Source organism: Periplaneta americana, chromosome 16 (assembly GCF_040183065.1).
Source record: "Periplaneta americana isolate PAMFEO1 chromosome 16, P.americana_PAMFEO1_priV1, whole genome shotgun sequence".
In the NCBI taxonomy this organism is placed as follows: domain Eukaryota; kingdom Metazoa; phylum Arthropoda; class Insecta; order Blattodea; family Blattidae; genus Periplaneta; species Periplaneta americana.
Genome location: NC_091132.1, coordinates 89658381 through 89674523, shown reverse-complemented (window position 1 = coordinate 89674523; position 16143 = coordinate 89658381). Strand labels below are relative to the sequence as shown.

The window sequence follows — 16143 nt, the reverse complement described above, 5'->3', positions numbered from 1 at the left end:
AATGACTAAAATAACATCCGTCCAAGAGGAGGAGCGTTTGTGTTCCTAGGTTTTATTCCGATAAGAAGATTACTTCCACTACAATTCTGGTGTGCTTCCCACTCCTCACGTAATCCTGCGAACTTGAGTCTTCCAATTGATCCGCAGTGGCCCGTCATTCCACAAGACCCCATTCTGCAAGGCACAAGGAATAGGGGCGACCCACAACTTTTCAACGCCCTTCAAAGGGAGGGACTTTGAGGGAGGCCTAACCTTGGAATTTGCTGTTTCCAACAATAGGACAAAAGTTATAATGCTTTTATTCATTCGTAGATTAGGAAAAGCTTCTCCCTGTTTCGATTCCAAGAGCCCTTAAGTGCTTGTGTTGTTTCCCAACATTTGCTTTTCCTTATTTCGTACATCGTTACCCGTGGAAATCCCCCAGTATTCATTTTTGAAATAGGCCTATGTTATTATCTCGTTCTTTTTTTTTTTTCGAATTGTATCATCTATCGCAGCCGTGGCGAAATGTAACTCACGAGCACATTGTGGCTCGCAATGATAGCTGTCCATGTGTCTTGCTCCCCCAACCCCCACCCTCTCATTCAATGGAGTCAAACTCCGTTCCATTTGTATTTGTCTCTGACCTGCGAGTGGCGTTTCGTCGCAATGTCTCTCTCGAAACCATGTGCCTCTATAAAAACGAAAGTTTCAAGTAGGATGGGAGGACGCATTATTTTTTTTTTATTTATTTTTTTTTTTTTTTTGCCTATATGGTGAGAATATTAAATGTATGATTTGTTCACAAGTATTACGAGGAAAACTGTTGTATAACATAAAACGGCATTATACTACATATCACTCATGAAACATTAAAAGGTTGAGTGTTGTTATTATTATTATTATTATTATTATTATTATTATTATTATTATTATTATTATATCGATCCTTTATCAGAAGATATACGAATAATGCGGTTAGGTCTTCAATTTAAACTCACAGATTTACAATGTAATGTTACAATGAAAGCTAGATGTAAGCACTTGACAAATGTTGAACTTTTCAAATCTTTGCCAAAAAGTAAATATCCGAAGCTTCGTTCTTTCGCTTGCTCTGTTGAAGCCACGTTCGCTACAACTTGCAATTGTGAAAAATTATTTTCAACAATGAAAATAGTAAAAACCAAATTTAGATTAGGCTACGACTGATAGACAAATACCTTCGTGATCAACTACGACTGGCAGTAAGTGACATAATCCCTGATTTTGAAACTCTGTCACAGAGACATTCTGAAGACAGTTAACTTTAGACTGTGATAATGTGTCCTATGTTTTCTTGTTCATTTCTTTCTTCGTTACACGTACTAAACATTAGTTTGTAATCTTATACTCTATAAAATTATATTTAAGTGCTTGACGTAAGGAAAATGAAAATCTGTTAATAAGTCAGACAGTTGCTTCACTTTCCCTTCGGGTGTCCGCCTCCCTTCACAGGTGCTATGCAAGTTGCAGGTTACACAGTGGCTCGGCGCACGATTACATTTTTGCCACGGCTGATCTATCGAATCTACTTACAAGAGAACTGTTAATGAATTTATGTTGAAACCTCGCTTAAAACAGGCACACTGTTAGATGTCCACAGCAGATAGAGAAATAAATAAATAAATAAATAATAATTTAAAAATAAAGCTAACTATAAGGTCGCGAAATTAAAATATGAATAAAGATTTTATCTACAAATTGGGTAGCTCATGGCCTGGAATAGATAATGCTCACTCACAGTGGCGTAGCCAGCGGGTAGGCCAGGTGGGCCCAGGCCCATCCAAAAAATATGCGAATTTTTGCGTTGTTTTAATCAGGGGCGTAGCGTCCATGGATGTGGGAGATGTGTTACATACCCTGCAATTTCCTTCAAGGTGACTCTGAATTATGAATTATAATATTGTAACATATAATCGTTTTCGGACAGATCAAGTTTTCCCAGAATGTTTGATTTTGAATTCGCACTATGTTTTAATCACCTTGAACAGAAGGCGCGACCATTAGTAAGAATTATACTGTAACTCTATGGGCACGGCCCGCTTGATGTTTAAAAACACTTCGCAACGTCTCAACGACATCTGTCGTCAGCCCGAGGAAACTCGTGCAGTGAGCATGCTCGTGACCTCGGGGATGTATAGCGTTGTAATACATATTGTCGTACAGTCATGCTTGTGTTATAATATTATTTCCAGGGACTTATAAATAATGATGAGTGAGTTATTTGTTCCAAAATGTTACTCTTTTCATTTGTGAACACTGAAGACTGTTTTGAAAGCTTAATTGTTTAGTGTTGAATTGAATTATTTAGGTTAAAATCTTTGTGTTACGCGCTTATGGGCTCAAGCGTTGCCTACGAACGGCTCAAGATATGTACGCTGACAATATACATCCAAGAGGTCATGCAGTGAGTGAAAGGGAAATTGTTTCGTGTTCATTGTCGCAATGCATCAAATATGGAAACAAATTGTTGTATAATCGACAAATTGAAGGTAAGGAGCTTCCAGACTTTAACGCTCTGTGAAAAAGAAGACGTAATTAAAGCAGGCCCTTCAAAACCAGTACTGAATATCACTACGAACATAAAAAAAGTGTGTAAGACATTTTAATGTAAAGATTTATGAAAGTGAGTCGTGGCTGTGCGGTTGTAAGACCTTAAACAAACTCTTTTACTGGTCTTGTCTTCTCTTTTCTAATGAAAAGTCCGTTTGAAATACCAATGGCTATGAAGATTTAAATAATATTTATAAGGCAGCCAAGAAACATAACTATTTTTGTAACCATATAATATTTGAAAAAAAAAACTACAAAAAATGTTCGGGGAAACTCCAAGGAGAGCCACCGGCTTAACTCGGTCGGCTAAGGTGCTTGCTTGCCGATCCAGAGTTGCAATCGGGCGTGGGTTCGATTAGCGGTTGCGCTGATTACCTGGTTGGGATTTTTCCGAGGTTTTCCCCAACCGTAAGGTAAATGTCAGGTAATCAACGGCGAAACCTCGGCCTCATCTCGCCAAATATCATTTCACTATCACCAACTTCATTAACGCTAAATAACCTCGTAGTTGATACAGCGTCGTTATATAACCAAGTAAAAAAACTCCAAGGATAGTAAACGTGAGTTTATTAATTTTATTTTTACTGCATAGTCCTAAACTAAGTTTATTAAAACACTTTTCAATGTGTCTATTATTTGTCGATGTTTTACTAGGTACGTAATATACTTGTAAATTTGTATTAGCAAGGAAGATATATGCAGTGTTTATACTTACTTACTTACTACTTACTTACTGGCTTTTAAGGAACCCGGAGGTTCATCCGCCCTCACATAAGTCCGCCATTGGTCCCTATCCTAAGCAAGATTAATCCAGTCTCTACTATCATATCCCACCTCCCTCAAATCCATTTTAATATTATCTTCCCACCTACGTCTCGGCCTCTCCAAAGGTCTTTTTCCCTCCGGCCTCCCAACTAACACTCTGTATGCATTTCTGGATTCGCCCACACGTGCTACATGTCCTGCCCATGTCAAACGTGTGTTTGTGCAGTGTTTATATTACATGACACAATTGAAGACATTATTACAAAAACAATCCTTGTCAAAATTGCTGTTTTTCAGGAGAACAATAAAAAATAAAAGAATAACACATGTCACCTATTCCCGTTCAACTGTTGTTTTACCCTTGTGTCTATTGCACTGGACATGGGCCGTTTTTGAAGTCTATAAACATTTAAAATAGTAGCAAATGTGTTCTAAACTCAATTTCATTAAAAATGACTAGGGCTGTTTTTGTAATAATGTCTTCAATTGTATTCGGTATATACGCTATGCTGGATACAGATATGGGAAATTCCATTTTCAAACTATATTAACTGGGTTACTTACCCCAGTGTGAAAACCAGGCTACGCCACTGGTTTTAATGGAAAATATTGAACATTAAAATTAAACCGTGGATCCAGAGCAATAGTTACAATCGATAGCATTAAGGTAAGAAGTCAAAAATGATTTCATTTCTTCAAGAGCCAATTTAACTGTGTTGGGTTGGGCCTAAAAAAATTGTCTGGCACCGATGAAAAGAAGGAAGCAGTGGAAGCTACTGAATTGTTACATCAGCTAGAAAAATTTGACACCTTATTTTATTTGGTATGTTTAGACGATATTCTTGCTCTTGCAAATTCATTATAGGAAGCACCTCAGTCTCCAAAAATGGATATTAGGAAATGTTAGTCCTTCATTAAGGCAATGATATAAAACTTTTCAAATCTCTGAAACGAAAAAAAAATTCGAAAATCATGTCAAGCACAAGGTTTGTAATCTAACACTTCTATCCATTGAGATGGAGAAAAGTTGGGATTTGTTAAAGAACCTATCATTAGCGATCGACAGATTCGTTGCTAGGAAATCTCGACGGCTCCAGTTCACCTTATGAAGCGTTTGTATAGGTATGTTTTGCATGATTGTTTATCATAATTTTGCATGTTATTAAAGAAGACTTCCGAGAATGAGTTTCAAGAGAGTTCACGGCAGCGGCATTGTCAGGAGATGGGTCAGGTACTTTCTAAACCCTGCATATCTGACCCACCCAAAATAGTCTGGCTACGCCACTGCTCACTGAGTTATTGCAGTGTTTTGAGTGCATGATCGTATCTCGCCTGTCACTTCATCAGATAAGTTACAAATTCACGGAGAATAGCAACTCAACTACTCTTCCCAAGTGCTATGCGTCGTTGTTTCTTATTCAACATATAGACCACTATTAGACTAAGCCAGCAATGGTAGCGCAATAATTCAGCTGCCACATTAAATTCATTAGCCACTGTGAAAAAGATTATCTATCTTCTACAGGTAGCGCCACCGCAAAATATAAATATCTTTTGTGCATTTGAGGAAATGTCATCGAACGAAACGTGCTTCTCCTTGCTCTGTTAAAAAAAATAAAGAGAAGGCGGAGAGTGAGGAAAATGTACATGAAGGGTTCAGAACCATAGTGGGCCAAGCGCCATTTACTAAAACCGTAGAAAACAAGGGTTAAAATGAAGTTATTACCATAAATCAATAGAAACATAGGTATAACAAGCGATGTAAAGTATACACATTAAAACTAAATGATATGTCAATCTTCATTAAAATACGGTATTCACTTAACTTTAACTCTTGCTTTCTCCGTTTTTAATAAATGGCACTTGGCCCACTATGGGTCTGAACCCTTCATATACGTCCTACGTTAGCTTCGGAGCAGAAAAAGATAGTATTATCCTTTATTTGAGGAACTGTGCAGGTAATAATAAATTTTTCAATTACTTTCGCATGTCAGAATCTTCATTTTTCGAACTTTTGGGCTACATAAAAAAAGACACAAGTGTGTTGACACGAAGATGAGAAGATGTATTCCACCAGAGATGTTTTTTTTTTTTGCCCGTCTTTCTCACCACTATTAATAACGTTTTCACTCGACATTAACACACCAGTCACCCGCCAATATCAATTTTGTGGTTAAGTGAAGAGGGTGGTAGGGATGACTGCGCAGTTGTGGTGACGTAGCTTAATAGTCTACATATAAAACAATGCCCCGGGTAACGAATTGGAGTCACGTGGTTATCATGGTCTAGTCATGGCCATCTTAACAATCGCCTAATATAAATACATGTTCAGAGTTCTAAAAAAAACAAAGTAATTTCTATATTAAACTATGTTAAACGTGCATTTACACATAAATTTGTTCAATGTTGGCCATGTTATGACTAAGAATGTGACGTCGCGCCGTAGCCTTTCTCCTTAGCCACGCCCCGGCTAGTAGTGACGCCACCAAATGTTGCCCGACTTGTTTCTGGGGTGATCCACCAGCAAACCACCTATTTTCGGTGGCACCACCAGTTACCCTAGTCTAATAGTTCTCATTAGCATCAATGTCCTACGTCGCGACGTGTTGAGTCACTGGTGGATCAGCTTCGTTGCGCCACCAGTGGCCTAGTCTAATAGAGACCATAAATTTTAGGTTACGTCTTGAGATTAGAAGGATCTAAAAATGTTAAAGCAAGTACATTAAAAAACACACTCCTTCACACACCTTTACAGGCTACATGAAAGACATAGCTTTAGAAAACATGTTCAAAATATTCCTTTTTCACCCTCTATAACTTTTATAAATGGGATTTTTTCATAAAATTAAAAATACGAAAGTAAGGGGGCCATGGATTAAGCTAAACTTCTGTCTATTATTTAATTCATAGTCACCTTATTCTCTATAGTGGCAAATTGACATACTGAAACATTTGTCTTTATTATTGTAAGTACACATATCTATACTAATAATAAATCTGTAGCCGAAATTTTTCTGGTAATTTTCGATTTTCCAAAAATAATTGGTCCTAACATATATAATTAACCACCCTGAAACCGAAAATAGCTTTTTTGAAATTTTTGTTTGTATGTCTGTCTGTCTGTCTGTCTGTCTGTCTGTTTGTTACCTTTTCACGCGATAATGGCTGAACGGATTTCGATGAAAATTGGAATATCAATTAAGTTCGTTGTAACTTAGATTATAGGCTATATGGCATTCAAAATACACTATTTAAAAGGGGGGTTATAAGGGGGCCTGAATTAAATAAATCGAAATATCTCGCTTATTATTGATTTTTGTGAAATATGCTACATAACAAACGTATCTTTAAAAATGATTTCTGATAAGTTTTATTCTCTGAAAAAGTTTGATAGGACTGATATTTAATGAGATAAATGAGTTTTAAAATTAAAATAACTGTCATCTAAGGCGGTGTATTGAAATAAAAAACAAATGACTTCGTCTATAAGGGGCCTTGGACACAACAATCGAAAGCTATGAAACATAGCCTACAGAAAATGTTTCTGTGTTTGTATGAAGTAATATCAGAAGCTAAATTAACCGATTTGTATAATTAATTATTATTTCATCATTGGAAAGTGTAGTTTCTCTGGATGGACATAATGCTATAATGTTATTACAGTAACTTGTGAGTGAATTGAGGACAGGTAAGATTAAAATAGCTTGTTATGCACAGAAAACTTGATAAGTTATTCTGTATATTCATTTCCTGTATTTCTTATAATAATGTTTATGAACATATTCATTTTTATCTCAGAGAATTAACGAACAACGAGAGTGTATTGATTTAGTATGCAGTAATAGTACGTTAGCTTAGCAATCCATTATTTTATAATTCAAATTTTAACTATGCTCAATTGAATCATGTTAAAATACATAAAATACATATGCAATAAATGCAATGCAAAAAAATTGGGTAATGAGCCAAGCAGATTATGTTGCGCTGTTGTAAAAGTTGTTCCTCCTGAGATTCAAGAGCTCCCACAACAAATTCAAAACTTTCTAATTCGAGTACATCCGTTATCAACACACTTTTTCATAATATAATATAATATAAACATAATAATAAATCTGTAGCCAAAATTTTTCTGTTAATTTTCGCTTTTCCAAAAATAATTGGTAATAACAATTAAGAAACATGTTAAAGGAATTATCATTGCACCAAATGAGTGGTCTCTGGATCAAAATGATCGCATTTTAATATTTTAAATACAATTTAAATTAAGTAACATATTAAACGATTTATCCTTATATCAAACACGAATGTTCCCTGGATGAAATGTCCTATTTTAATTATGTAATTACTTTATATTTATTTCTAACGGGTGCAGCGGAGCACACGGGTACGGCTAGTAATAGAATATAAATTGTAAAAATTGGAGACCTGACGAATCAAAAAATATAAAAGTAACTACATAGTTCCATTTAAAAGAGAAGAATCTCGGGCACTCTCTTTATAAGTGAAAAACATAATTAGTTTTCGAAATGCATTCAAAATATTCTCCTTTTAACCTTCTGTAATTTTTGCACAAGAATTGTTTCATACATTAAAACTAGGAAAGCTATAAGCAGTATTCCATACTTTCTACTCACCCATTATGCTGTGGAGATGTAACTGTGTGCGTAATTTGAGGGGAAATTATCTCACTAACCTCAAAAATGTAATTTGTGTTTGCTTAGGCACGTTTTTTTAAGTACGTTATTTTACGACGCTTTATCAACATCTTAGGTTATTTAGCGTCTGAATGAGATGTAGGTGATAATGCCGGTGAAATGAGTCCGGGGTCCAACAGCGAAAGTTACCCAGCATTTGCTCATATTGGGTTGAGGGTAAACCCCGGAAAAAACCTCAACCAGGTAACTTGCCCCGACCGGGAATCGAACCCGGGTCACCTGGTTTCGCGGCCAGACGCGCTAGCCGTTGCTCCACAGGTGTAGGCTTCAATCACGTTAGACCCCTTAGCAAGTTAAATGTATATGTTATGATTCTGACTAAAGAAAATATTTGCATCAATACTCCATTTAAATGAAATTTGCAAGAATATAATAAAATCTCAATATATGAACCAAAATCAATGTTACTTGTGGACACTATCTCAAAGCAACAAAAATGACACTTGTATTAAGAGTAACAGCATATAACAGAGTTTTTTTTTCTTGTTCGGAGGAGGGATACGAAGGCCTGCACTGCAGCCTGAAGCTTATTGTACTTACCATTCCTATTCTGTGAATGACTGGGTAGCCGAACAGCCGCGCTCTTGTACAAGTACAGCACGCCGCACCGTGAACTTAACCCGGGCTATTATATGGATGATATGTGAATTAATTATGGCAAAATGAGTCCGAGATCCAACGCCGAATACTACCCAGCAATTCTGCTTCAATAAGTTGAGGGAAAATCCCGGAAAAATACCCAACCAGATAACTTGTCCCAACCAGTATTTGAACACGGGCCCGCTCGTTTCATAACCAGATGTGATAACCATTATGGTTGGTTCACAATAAACCAGGAACGGAAACTACAACGAGAACGAGAACAGAAATATTGTTTAAATAAATGTATTTAAATGTGAGCATTCTCAATTAAATTTCACATTCCCAGCAAGATTCTCGTTAATTGTGAATGCTCGCATTTAAATATATTTATTTTAATAATATTTCCGTTCTCGTTCCCGTTGTAGTTTCCATACCCAGTTTATTGTGAACCAACCTTTACTCCACAGCGGTGGGCTATAAGAGAGTTTACTATCAAATTGATACTTGTAGCAAATACAAATATATAGAATAACTCTTGCTTTTATATACACATACGTATACAAATTTAGAACAAAACCTAAAATTCTACCACACTGAGAATGGAATTCGCGATCTCCGGTTTAAAAGGCCGACACTTTAACCATTAGGCCACAAGGACTTAATATAAATTGTTGGCAAGGACATCATGTAGAGCACAAGTTAAATCGAACTACTAGTACTACGAGTGTAAAATGAGAGAGAGCATTGTCGACGGACTTCCATCTTCCATAACTTTTTTTTTTAATCCGCGATATTAAGAGTGTCATTATACATAAACTTCATACGAATGAATTCATGAATGAACTATGACGAATGCAAAAAGTTCGAAGTTACCCCTGGTGGGACTCGAACCCACAATCCCCGGTTTAGGAGACCGATGCCTTATCCATTAGGCCACAGGGGCTACGTTAGAATTCGCTTGAAGTGATGACATACAAATAGATTTTATACTTTAAAGTAGAACTGCGCTCCGCATAGTCCATATCTACAGAATTACGTAACAGAGTAATCAGTTTTAACCCGTAAGTGGTGAAGTATTTTTCTAGTCACGTAACTGGTGAGGTGGGGATTGCACTTACCCCAACTTAGAAACTTGTATCGTAGCACTCAGATAATCAAACTGAATTTTTAATTTATATAATCAAGTACTTTTATTTGTTTTAACTAGGTTTTCTTCAAAATTAGGGAAGCAGGCAGCATAATAAGCAATGAAAAAGAAAAAAAAATATCTCCGCACATCCACCTGGCTCAGGCTTCTTTTACTTACAATGGCTGGGGTACTCACAGTCACCACCTCACTAATTACGGGTAACGTGAAACATTCATACTCAAGTGGATAAAATGTTGCGAAATTTTCCACATCTCACGTCAGTTGCTTGGCAACGGCAGTTAATTACATTATACTCCTCTGGCATCAGTTACTTGGCAACAGCAACGAGTTTAGTCACACTATTCTGATATCACTTGCTTAGCAATCTATTAGTCAGATGAAAAATAATTATTCATTGACACTGAAGTAGATAATTCTACAGACAAGTGGTATATATATTAATAAGGAAATAAAGGAAAAATCGTTAATAATACAATATAAAACACAAATAGCTTCAAATTTATTTCGTAGTCAGTCATATTTTACAATCCTCATAAACAAGAACAATTTAGTTAAAAGTCTAAATATCACAATAATATCCAACTGAAGACATAAACGTTTCACGCAATTATAAGCATCCTATGAATCTCAAATCAGCGATTTTAAGATGACCATTATATTATACATCAATAATTGTGCCTGGTTAGCTCAATTGGTAGAGTAACTCGTTATAAACTGGATGGTCCTGGGTTCAATCTCAGATAATAACGAGCTTTTTCTTTCTCTTTATTACAGCTTTTATAACATCCACGGTTCAAAAGTAACAATGGTTAAAATGTAATTTCTGTGCACTATTCATAATCACCGGTTACTTAAACACGGTTAGCTGACGCCCTTAATGACACACTCTTCCTACAAAGTGACGAAAAGAAAGCATCCATTCCTCTGCAAAGATGATAGTCCACGTCTAAAAACCACTCTGCTTACTCCATTCCACATCAAAATGAACGTATCCTATATTTTCGCGTTGCATTTATTTGTCTTTGGGAGTTGTTATATTTACGGGTTGCATTTCTTTGTTTTTCAGTGCTGTTACGTTAGAATCATTCAAAATGAACAATTAAAAGCGAAAATTAGTATATCTCAATGTGAGTCTGAAGTACTGATAGATTTCATTACTACATTTAAATATGGGGAATGCTTAATTTCTAATGTTAAAAAAAAAGGAATATCCATATAGGAAACGGATGAAGATTAGTAGGAATGCACAATCCAGGGCCTGAATTATATCAGGGAACTACACAATATCCTAAGATCCTTACACAACCTCTCTTCGTTCAGCCTGCAACGTAGGAAAAGAGATATTTATCCCCATTAAAATATTGAAAATATCAGCTTCATAGAATCGTAATGTAAATAGCCGATTCATGGGAGAAATAGGACTGTTCGTGTGTTATTTTAAGTGATTTGGTACAGCAGAAAAGCAAAACATTGCTTGCCGTTTCTATCTACACGTATAACTCTTAACTGACATGAAGTGGTCTCACAGACCGCCGTCATCCTTTCATCCCCTCCACTTTACGAATTTTATGGTCTAGAACTTTCCTCTTCTATCTATCTTCCAATTAGAGTGTAATGATCTAGCAATACTGATTTATGTTTATTATAATATAACCAATGGGGTCTGACAGACCGCACCAAGTCAGTTACGAGAGAAATAATAGACATGTCTGTTAAAGGTTAAAAAAGAAAAATTAAACAGAACAATATTTGTATTATGCAAATCTAATCTTTCAGGTAAGGCTCCCTGTAAAGCAGATTTGAATAATTGCAAGGGAAAAATCGTTCCGGGGCCGGGTATCGATCCCGGGACCTCTGGTTGAACGTACCAGCGCTCTTACCAACTGAGCAACCCGGGAACTCCACACGAAACCCTCTCAACTTTTCCCTTTATGTCCACACAACTCGCGTGGGCTGACGAAACGCCAGAGACCCACATCGAGTGTATACAATCTCTGTGTGACTTGGAATTGTGGATTTCTGTTAACGTACACAGTGACGTGTAAATTATGCAAATCTAATCTTTCAGGTAAGGCTCCCTGTAAAGCACCCTGGCGTTTCGTCAGCCCACGCGAGTTGTGTGGACATAAAGGGAATAGTTGAGACGGTGTCGGGTGGAGTTCCCGGGTAGCTCAGTTGGTAAGAGCGCTGGTACGTTCAACCAGAGGTCCCGGGATCGATACCCGGCCCCGGAACAATTTTTCCCTTGAAATTATTCAATATTTGTATTTTTTACGACATTAAAAACAATCCATATGGTAATGACCTCCAACTTCCATGCAGTCACTGATTATAAAGATGCATATTTTTCTGGAAAACTATCCAAAACATAGCAAAATGGTACTTGGTATTTTTGTTGCTCTTTAGACTACTAAATAAATCTCATCTCGGCTACCTCAATTCTTTTCAAGTCTCTTCGATTAACTACTTATGATTCACTTCCATAGAATAAAGTTTCTAAAGACATAATATTATAAAATTTCAGTTGGGTTTCTTTTCTTGTTTGGTTTTTTAAACATCTCCTTATAGTTCCAAATATATCTTGACATTTATCTAACTTCATATCTATATCCATCTCTCCATCATATGACATTAATGTACCAAGACGGTTGAAAGATGACTTAAATCATTCACTGTATAATTACAGTTCACACGATATATAAACTACAGAATAGTACGTCCATGAGAGAATTACGACAAAAGTAAAAAGATCGCGAGTTAACCCTGGTGGGACTCAAACCCACAATCCCCGGTTTAGGAGACCGATGCCTTATCCATTAGGCCACAGGGGCTACGCCTCAGAGAAAGCATTGTGCGTCATATAGTAACGTATTGTTTATGTCCATACCTGCGTTACTAGACTGAGTAGTCAATTTTTGTCCTTTATTTTCATAATATTGCAATAAACATGCCTTCCCTAGTAACAGTATTATATTATGTTTCTTTTAATACACAACGCCATACTCAACATGTTATGGGATTGGATGTGTATGTTGTAGTTGCTCACATAGACAAACAAAACCCTAATAATTAGGCTGTTCATACGAATGCATTTTTATCATTACATGTTCTACTCAGCAACTGAAGTAAAGCATTGCGTAAGATGTAAAGGTACGATCATTGGTTAAGTTAACACAATACATCGGATGAGATGTTTCTCCACAGCAAAGATCAAGTATACGAAAAGATAAACTAAGTACTCATTTCTGGGGCATACGTTGAATTTGAACAATATCATAATTATTATAAATGAAATTAATTTTGGCACTTATTCCACACAGTAATATAAAGAAAATTATGGAACCCAACATACTGGCGTCTGTAGATGCTTATTCCTTAACCGAAATTTTACAGGGCGATTCTCTTGGAAAGATATGGAATAAAAATCCTGTACATTCCAAAAAAAATGAGAGTTGTGACCACATTAGACCTCAATATGGCCACTATTGTCTACTCAGCATATTTCACAACATGATGAATCCCTCCTATGTGATCTTACATTTCAAAGTAACTTTTTCAAAGCTAACAGATTTTTTGCTTTGAGATCATCAGTATTCCTGGGTTGCTTTGTACAGGCATATTTCTTTACAAAACCTCAATGAAATCGGGTAGTGTCATTGCCTGGAGTATTTAGAGGCCACGTAATTGGCCCACCACAATTGATGCAGTTAATGTCAAATGTTATTGAGAAAATCATTAATTCCATTTCCTAAGTGAGGTAGTTCGCCTTCCTGGTGGAACAACGTTCCCATCTCGTTTTCCTGCCGCAGCGGTACGAAGATCAAATATCCAATTCTGCAGATCGTGTAGCGCCTAACATGTTTCATGTTGTAGGGGTAGAGTTTTAGATATGTTGACAAGTTTTCGTATGGCACAGCTATCTTTGAGGACAGTTGTCTAAAGAATCTTCTTTGGACTTGCTGTCTTAACAGCTCTAACAACAGTTTTGGTTTCCAGAACACGCCTACTTCCACCAATGCGTCGTATATTAACAAACCCGCTTTTCTTAAGCGTGCGATATCACAACATTAACGATTTAAAAGTCGAAGTTCTCCGAACTTCATACTCACGGCGAAAACGACGTTGAACTGATGTTATACTTTCAAATTATGTAAAACAACACGCATTTAACTCGTCTTGGAGTAAACGGCATTTTGTTTATTCAGTTATTGTTAAGAGATTCTTTCGTTCGTAAAAATGATACAATAATTCTGACTTTTAACCTTACATTGAACCTGAAATAACTTTTCTATCGCTCCTGATATAATTTTTATAACAATTTTATTTTGTATCTTCTCAAACGGATTAGACAATAATATAGAATATGGAAGGAAAATTGAGATCTGCAACATTTTATTAAGTTTATTTGGTTCGAGTGATATTAGCCACAAAATAAATCAGATTCAGTTTAAAAAAAATCCTTTTTCTCATCATTAATGAAGCCATCTGTCTATGTTCAGTCAGCTGAGACAGAACCATTGTTAAATAACAAACGATATGGATACTAAACGCCATTCCGGAAATGTAGAACGGGGAAATACAACAGGCATCACTGACCCTGAATGCACTGTCATTCATAGGACATGACGCAATTCTGCTCCGTTTATATAACTAGGTGTGTAGCTTATTTCCTAGTAAAAAGGACATCAAGGTATAAATAAAATTATCTTTCTCACATAATTAAAAACAACAAGAAGAACCACAACATAGTGGTTCCTTTCTATACATAAACTTCTCCTGCCTTTTCTACTCTTTGCTATCTGAAATTTGTTACATCTCTAATTGTCTCCCCATCTTTTCCTGAGCCCTAAATTATTCATGTCTATCGAAATGTAATTGAATCGATGAGTCCAAAACCAGTCATCTCCACTTTTTTTTACAAATTCTAGTTTCTTTCACTACCCTATTCTACTGAGATAGACAGACCATTTAGATTGAAAACAAGTTATATCCTCCTACTAGATACAGAAACTATTGAGCAGTGAAATCTCTATTTAGTTTGAAAACATGACATGTTCTGGAGATTACCTGTTCTGGGAAATTTAATATATATGTCTTCTATTACTATCATCAAGGAATAGCCAATAAAGGGGCGAACAAAAAAAAGTTTCCTTCCCAGGCAGGATTCGAACCACGAAAGTCTTAGTTACCAGTGTATCGTGCTCTGTAGTGAACAAGGCTCTGAAATCAGCTACAAGGGTCGGTCCGGATTTTTTTTTTGCCACAATTGTACAAAGATTCAATAACCTAATGTACAAAAACGCTTTAACTCTCGACATAGGGACCTATGTCGATATACGCAGCATAAAATAATTCCTTCCGTGAAGGCTCCAAAAAAATGTATCAATTATATATCATCTAAATTTTCTATTTCGCGGCCTAATTAAGTTACAATCAGTCAAGTATAGGATTATTGGAAAGTCACTAATAATTTGAAAGTTTTCAACTTTGTTACGTATTGGGTTACAGTAAACTTTTAATATATTGTTGTTCATAAAACAATGAGATTCATATTTTAAAGGAAATGCTGTTTCAATTATTTCACTATTGCGCTATGAAAAATTAAATAAATAAATAGAATTTAATGTTATTCTTGAGTGAATTAGTGTGTTTTCTATAGAAAATTCATACCACGAAATAATATTTTTTCTCTGCAAATGCTAATTAATCTTATTCAGTCATTCTATGAATGTAATTATGTAGTTGTAGCACACTGAAAAGATTCAGAACTCTAAATAAATTAAATTGTTTTCATTGTGGAAGCTGCTAAACACTTCAGAGAGACCGGTTCCGTGACAATTAATAAAATTATTGTGGCATAACAAACTCCATATAAGCTATGTTAACTCTGCTATCTTTTACAAGAAGTCTAGGAAATTAGAAAAAATTCATAATATCAAATATATAGAGTGAATCAAGTTACAAAGCGACAGCTGATAAGCTACTCACATCAGAGTGTAGTGTATTTTTAGACATTGATTTATGTTTATATCTGAATAAACCTCAATCTTCTATGAGCAATCTGTATTATTATTTTCTATATACTTTCTTCTTAACAGTCAGAGAATCTTGAAATATTTCGTGGCTTTAGAACGATCCTAAACAAATTACAACATGCTAATAATGCGATGATTCTGCAGACTTCTTTAAAATTGTTAAAACTTCCGCAACGCGTGTAACTGGATTAATACAAAGGTTTTTGTTTCATCCAAATGTAATCTAAATTTGAATATAATGTAGAATATATACGAAACATTATCTTAACTACTTAAGTCTGAACAAATGAATACCAAGATTTCTTGTTATGAATTTTACACATCA

General features: G+C 35.8%; 1 protein-coding gene and 1 non-coding gene across 4 annotated transcripts in view; both read right to left on the bottom strand.

Moving 5' to 3' along the window:
- Positions 1–16143, bottom strand: part of CDase (neutral ceramidase) — a 440785-nt gene that overhangs the window by 304515 nt on the left and 120127 nt on the right. The window lies entirely within an intron of this gene.
- TRNAR-CCU (transfer RNA arginine (anticodon CCU)) lies at positions 9504–9576 on the bottom strand. Its single transcript has one exon. It is a non-coding gene; the product is annotated as a tRNA-Arg (tRNA).